This window comes from Rhipicephalus sanguineus, chromosome 4 (assembly GCF_013339695.2).
Source record: "Rhipicephalus sanguineus isolate Rsan-2018 chromosome 4, BIME_Rsan_1.4, whole genome shotgun sequence".
NCBI classification, from domain to species: domain Eukaryota; kingdom Metazoa; phylum Arthropoda; class Arachnida; order Ixodida; family Ixodidae; genus Rhipicephalus; species Rhipicephalus sanguineus.
In genome coordinates, this window is record NC_051179.1 from 107748677 (window position 1) to 107756114 (window position 7438).

Sequence of the window (7438 nt, forward strand, 5' to 3'; positions counted from 1 at the left end):
CACGGCCAGCAACAGTACGCGTTTAAAAAGCACGTACTGTCACGGAGAAAAGTATTTCGGTCATGCCTTCACAACGGCTGATCATAGATCGAAGCTGACTCTGCAGCGAGTTCAACAGCGTGCACACACACAGAGAAAAAACGCACAAAAGTCATTCGGAATAACTTACCATAGGTCCTCGGCTTCAAAAGTGCAGGTGACCGACGACTCCTCATTAATTGCGCGGTCGCCGGTCAACATAGCTACTGCAAACAACGGAACCACGCCATAGAATAAAGAACCAGTTTAGAGAAGGGAAACTGTAGCCTTGACAACGGTACGAAAGATAAGCAGCGGTAGCGCATGGAACTACCGAAGGCACCCAAGAGATGGCGCTGCGTAAACAGGAAGCGGAAAACAAAATTTATTGTTTATTTAGGTAGAAAAAAAGCAAATGGCTGCCTTTTTTATTCCGTACCTGGTGCGTATGCGCATACGCGGGTGCCTCGGCTGGTTTTTTATTCTATCCTTTTTAAACAGAAGTGGACGAAAGAGGCCGGGACTCGTGTAAGGCTACGGAGGTCTCGTTATCTTTCGCCCGCTTGTTTTGAGCGCGTCGATGCGCCGTGCAGCATGCCAAAGCGCCCTTCGGAACGCAGTACCTGTGCGTACGAAGGTTACATGGAACCGAAAGGCATACATTGGCAACTGGCACCAGTAAGAACAATTCACGAGTGAGTAGAAGAAACGATAATCTTTATTGACAGTGAGCAAGCGGTAAAAGGCCCTTGTTCAGACATCGTGAGCTCGTAAACGACTAGCCTTCGCAGTACTTCAAAGAGACAAAACAAATTAGATGACGTACAGTGGTGAGCACACTTAGGGTGAACACGCGAGCGCGTGGACAACGGCACTGTCGGCGCCGCGAAACGGTCATCGGCGGAAACATTGCGCATGCGCATCATGCGTTCTACGAAATACTCTTTCCACCGCGCGCACACAAGCGTATCCGCAACAAGCATATCTATGACGCAGTGCGCGTGGTGGAAAGAGTGTATCTGAAAGCACATGCTGCGCATGTGCAATGTTTCCAACGATGGCTGTTACGCGGCGCTGATAGTGCCGTCGGCCACGCGCTCGCGTGTTCACCCTAAGAGTGCTCACCGCTGTACGTTTGTTGCCCGTTTCCACCGTCAGCTAGCGCTCACAATAACCAACTTGTATTGTAGGACAGGCGTAAAGCATCAGCATTTTTTTTGCTACAGTTTTTAGTACTTGCTTTCAACGAGTACGCCTGAAGACCCCCGGGTTTATTGTTATTACAACGTATTGCGGTCAGGCTGAGAATACCAAGCAGGTTCACGCAAAGAAATCACATTATAGTGGATGCCTACAGAATGGCAGAAAACATGAGCATTTAACACGTGATACCGATGAAATAACCCATAAATGGGATATATGCAAGGCCTCAAAGAAGTGCAGAAATACAGAGAAGGGAGAAACGATTTTATATACCGGTCATTCTTGTATTGTGACATCGCCGCTGGAAAGTAGGCTTCATCAACAGTCTGGCCAAGTCGTGCTCATGCCATCGCATAATTCACTCGTTCATTTGAGCCCACCAGACTTGCAAGTACAAGTGAAATAGCAGCTTTGTCCATACGTGTTAGCATACAACTCAAAAGCAAGAACAGTGAAGTGTGATATGCTAACGAGGTCACAAAGCAGAAAGAAAAACGCTGAGCTTGGAAGTACGTGTACCTGCCATCGTCGAGGAACCTGTGGAAACTGACGCCTTCGCTGGTATCGCAGCTCCTACGGCACCATACAGTAGCACACCGACTGCCCACCATAATTGCAATGTGATTACATCGGTGAATTAAAAAACTTTCATGCGTATTTTAGACAACATTAACGATAGAATTCGCAAGAAAACGGGGAGCAACAAACCAGCTGCCAACCATCGAACGATAACTGCGCACATTCTGCGCGTTATCTGCGGCACCCGAGACGCAGCGGCGCACTTTTTGCGCTTCGTCACTGGTCACAGCGACGGTTCGCTTGCTCGCTACCGCGCGCTGGCCGTCAGCGGTGAGCGACAAGGCAGAGATGTTTTCAATCACTGAACAACAAATTTACTCATCATTCAAACATTACTTTCAGTTACACAAGAAAAAGCACTTTTATGCGGCAATGATAGCTGTATTTCTCTTAAATATTGCTTTTATTACGGCGCCTCTGGCGGATTTTTTGGCGTTGCCGAGGGCAGATTTGAACGGAGCCACTATGGTTTGTTTGTTAGCTGCGACGGGGTCGATTTTTTCGCCCCCCTTCGGCGATGGCTGGAACTTGAGACTTTCCGAGGCCAGAGGGGCGATCGGAGATCTGTTCGTTCCGCGTTCGTTCTGCGGTGCCTACGTCACAGAAGTGAGAGGAGGCGCAGCGCTCCCGCCTAGAACCGCCGAGAGGAAGAGAACAGCCAATCGTGAAGCGGACAGCTTTCCGGAAGTAGACGCGCATCCTGTGACGTCGGCACAGGGACCGTGAAGCGTTTCTCGCCTTTTAATAAATATAATTACTTTACAGAAAATTATTGTTTTTGCTTCTCAAGCTCAAACACTCTTTCAAACAGCAACAGCTTTGAGTGATGATATTTAATAATGTTAGTTTTTTTTGACGTCGTCGCTAGATGGTGTCGCGCACGCGAAAAAAAAAAAAAGAGAAAAGTAGCGGCTGACGTAGTTTCAAAATGTCGTTCGATCGCAACGTCTGCGTTGGTTCTCGGGTGTCGGATCGTCAAAAGGAGCTTCTGCTGGCTTTTGTGAAAGAGCACCCACAGATCGCGACGCTGTCGTGCCCGCTGGAGCCGTCTTTCACGAGGGAGGACCGGGACGACATGTGGCAGGAGCTAGTAGCGCTTTTGAACGAAGAAGTCTCTGCGCGTAACACCAGGGCCCAGTGGCAGGCCCGATGGAGGAATGAGCGCTACTATTCGCAGCAGGGTCTTGCCAAACTCCGAGGGCAGCAGAGGTGAGTGCGAGCACAATTGTATTGTGGTCGGTCATCTTACACGTCCCGCTTGTGCTTTACAGCGGCACCCGAGGCGGCCAGATTTCGGATTACCGCGGCCGCGTCGTGCTTGACAGGGACGAGTGTGCGAGGCCCATAGTTCGTGTGGTCTGAATCGGTAAGCACTGGCTTAGAATATCATTGTTACTTGTATGCTGCGAACAAGTGGGCTCGTTTGCTTCGAGCCATTACGCGCTGTTAGTTTTACTTTTTCAAACAATATCGAGTGGATCACCCGGCCGCCGCGTTAGCTGAGGTGCTAACACGTTGCGCCGCCCAGAACAGAATGCGAAACAGCCACATTTGCGGTGATGACGAAAGAACAGCCGCGAACTATATTTCGAAGCTCATTAGAGCACCCTACGTGTTCCAACCCATTTCTCAGACCCTCGAGTCGAGTGAGGTGCGTAGCCAGTAGGCTTGCCTCCCTCCACCCCTCTCTCCGAAGTCTGTGTGTCATAGCATGCCGCTGTTGAAACATTCTAAAAAAACATTGCTATTGTCCACTTCCATTCCATACTTCTTATTGCACTCAGTGTGTCAATCAAGAAACTTCTTACTATAACAGGTGAGCCCTGCTCCAGCTGCTACTGGTGTGGCTGAAGAGGATGTGGCCCAGGATCTTTCCCGTGCCCCAACTCGTAAGTTTCGCTGATGTTTTGATTAACTGTAGATGGTGTTACATGCTCACAGGTGATGCTCATGCGTGCAGGCATATGTTTGTGAAGAGATGACATCTGTGGGCATAAAGACAAAAGGCTGCACAAAAAAATTTGGCAAACGGTTGCAGGAGCTAGTTGTATGCATAACTGTCAGATGGAATAAACAGGTGTCCTGCCTTGCAGTTATGGTGAAATGTAGCAAAAAGGTAGCATTGCAAAATGTTCAACATCTTGAAATGTTTCCCTGTTTTGTCAATTGCTTCAAAAGTGAAACTGAAAATGTGCTATTGCTAAATATACTGTTCAAAAAGCAAGCTCGTTATATAACTTTTTCACATAGCCATCATACACAAATGCACATGTTTGCACCTGTGTTACACCTGCTTGCTGTATGTTTTGCATACTGCAGCAGCTAGGGTTTCGGAAGGAGATTGTGTCAGTCATCGCGTAAAGCCGGGCAAACGATTGTGTAGCCCTGAAAAGGGCTGTTTGGTTGCTTCTCATGCAGAGATGGTTAGAGGCGTGAGATGCGTTTGATGAGATGAGCGAAAATGAATTCCGGCACCGCTTTGGTCTGTCCAAACGAAGTGCGTTGAGAGAGAGAGAGAGAGAGAGAGATACGAAGAGGAAAGGCAGGGAGGTTAACCCTGCACTTGGGGTGCGGTTGTGCGGTGAACCAAGCACCATTCATGGATGCCGTTGGGTCAGTGGATTTTCAACAGAGAGGAAATTGTTGCACACACTGAAACTCTTCACGAACAGAAGCTTCCAGCGAAGAGTCGGTAGCAGGAAATTTATAGATGATAATGGCAACACATTTCTTGGTTTCCAGCTCATGCCGCAGCTGCGAGATGGGGGCAACCGGCAGGCCGAGGCGCTGGAGTTACTAGCCGCAAACACCAGGCGGCAGGGCCAGGCATCATTGGAAAGCTGCGCCAGGTTCAACTTCTCGGTGACGCGGTCCACGAATTGCAAGGCGTTGGTACCCTCGCCCGGGCCCTCATTGCAGCGGAAGGCACCTGCACAGTGATTTGTAAAGACTAGTTGTACATATATGTAGATTTATTTTTGTTCACATCACGAGCTATGATACGCTGGTTTGCTTCAATGGTGCCCTGCAATTTTCTTTCAGTTAATTTTCTTTTTCTGCATATCAGAAGCACTGATGTGCTGTTTCATTGTACATAGTAAAGTGTAGATCAATGGTAAATCGTGTCCTGCGATGTCATTTGTTTTTAATCTCGTCGTGCGAGGTGATGCATTCAGCAGTTTTGTAGTACATGTGCATAGCACAGTGTGGTTTCATTTATAAATCATGTTTTGCCATGTCATTTTTTAAAATCTCATTATACAAAGTCATGCATTGAGCAATTTTGTAGTATATGCACATAGTGCACTGTAGTGTATCTTTATGTTTATAGTGTATACGTGTAGAATATTGTGGCACACTGTACGTTTTCTATCGATTTTTACACATCCTAGAAAAAAAGAAAAGCGTTTGTGAAAGGTCTAGGTTGCACAATTTTGAAATATTGCAAGACCAAAAAACAGTTGACGAATACGTGTTCTGTTGCTTAGAAGTGTTTAGATAACAGGATTGGGTACAAACAGAAATCAATAATAGAGGAAGACATATCAGCAACCAACAACTTGCATTTTTTAGCGAGTTCAATTAATACCGGTTCGACTGTGCCTTGTTTTCATGTAATACAATGACTTTCGTGCTGCGAGACGCGTGTGTTGTTGCAGAGGAGCAGCAGGCACTTTGTAATAACTCCATTTGTATATTATAAAAGGAAGCTACTTTGTATTCTTTTCCTTGGCATTAAATTTAAAGGATATTTATTTATTTTGCTTTTTATGTGCATTGCTCGTGATACTTGTAATAAAATTTCAATTCTGACACCACCCTTGTTGTTCATTTCATTTACAAGCACGATTCTTGTTGCACTAAAGCTACCGCATCTTGCTGGCCTGATTCAAACAGCCTTTTCCGGTTACCACTTTGGCTGTGAATGGCACCATGTGCCATTCACAGTTGAGCTCTCACTTGTGCTTAGTGTGAAGCGCCATATTTTACAACCTGGTCGAAGCATTTCATCAGCATGGCGTTGTGTGACAAGGGGGCATAGGTCGGCAAAATCACTCAGAGTCGACTCACTCAGATTCAGATCGAGCTGTGAGTCCAAGTGAGTAATACATTGGTGAGTTCGAGTCCGGGTGAAAACATTTTAGTGAGCCTGAGTCCGAGTGAATCCGCTTGAGGAAAATTTTGGTGAGTCTGAGTTTGAGTGAGCCCCAAGAGCAAAATATATTTCACGAGTGAGTCAGGGTGAGCTTCACATTTTTTGCCAACCTATTCAAGGGGGTTATTCATTGATAGGAGAACGCTGTTTCGTTGATATGTGTAGCAAACATTTGAAGCGTAGTAAAAAAAAAACAGTGACAAACACATTGAACAAAGACAAACACGCACCACGCAATGCTGCCGAGGTCGTTGCAGGCGGCGGCGTACTCTGCGCAGGTGCTCAAGCATGCAGGCCCTGTAGTTCTCGAAACAGGTTCACTACACGGTTGCGCTGCTGCTGGCTCCCGTTGTGGTGGTGGTGGTAGCTCAGCTGCTGCTGGCAGCAGTCAGCATCGTCGGTGTCGTCATCGTTTCCTTCGAGAACAGGCTCATGTGCCGCCAACGCAATGTCGTGCAGAGCTGCACAAGCAGCAATGATGCTTGAGCAGCTGTGCACAAGCTTACAGCGATGCACCACTCCACAACATTGCGCATGGCGGTGTGGGCCTTGTTGTAGTCGTCATCAGGGGTGCCACGAGCTGGTCGTCCGGGCACTGGTGTCAGGAACCACGGTTCTAATGTATAGCTGGAGTCTCCTGCACGAGGTCGGCATGACAGCTGTAGTGATAACGTCTTGAATGTGGCAAGCATTGACAGCACTTACCAAGCAAGCCGAAGTTTTGCTTCCAGGTGCTGACGGAGAGGGCTCCCCCGCCATACCCACTAGTCATGACATGACCCCAGGAAACATGGACTGACATCCAGAGGTCGGCATCACATGTCTGCAGAATTCAATTCAGTCAAAATTGTACCCATAAATGACCTTGGGTACAATGTTGGGTATTATGTTAATGTAACTACATCTGTCTTCACTGTTACTGACTGTTGAAACATAGCTATGGACAAATCATCGACAGGGTAGGACTTGTACCATAAGTTCTAACACGAGGACAATGCAGTGTCAAAGGGTAGTCTGCATGTTTACTGCTTGGAACAACCCATCTTTCAGCCACCAAAGCCTTTTAACCAAATTATTGCTGTATGTTTAAGGCAATGTATCACAAAATATCTACAACACGAAAAACTTCGACTGAAAAAAGGGTTATGAAACAATGCGTATTTAATGTACATGCTAGGGCGCGTTCCGAGGGACCGAAATAAAGTTTATTCATCCATCCATGTATTGATCCATGTAACGTCCATCACGACAATGAACAATAAGGACATACTACGGCACATTCTGGGAGCGCTAATCTCAACAAATACAAATCGAGAATCAAGCTTCGGGTACACATGGCGAACGAGCAACGGTAATATTATGCACTGTGCAGGCCGCTGAACCAAAGTGTACTCCGCGTCACATGATTTCATCGCTTATCCTAAGCGAAGTGCCCTGAAACGAACCAATTCCCGTTCTGGATAGATCGAAAATACCGCTCCC

The 7438-nt window shown here is 47.0% G+C and overlaps 2 long non-coding RNA genes across 2 annotated transcripts; one reads left to right on the plus strand and one right to left on the minus strand.

The window, feature by feature from the left end:
- The first annotated feature begins 2766 nt into the window (after positions 1–2766).
- LOC125758094 (uncharacterized) lies at positions 2767–4644 on the plus strand. Its single transcript, XR_007415835.1, has 4 exons — positions 2767–3009; positions 3072–3166; positions 3617–3689; positions 4543–4644. It is a non-coding gene; the product is annotated as an uncharacterized LOC125758094 (long non-coding RNA).
- Positions 4616–6711, minus strand: LOC125758095 (uncharacterized). Its single transcript, XR_007415836.1, has 3 exons — positions 6662–6711; positions 6187–6593; positions 4616–4729 (listed from the first exon to the last, which is right to left on the minus strand). It is a non-coding gene; the product is annotated as an uncharacterized LOC125758095 (long non-coding RNA).
- Between the last annotated feature and the right edge of the window lie 727 nt (positions 6712–7438).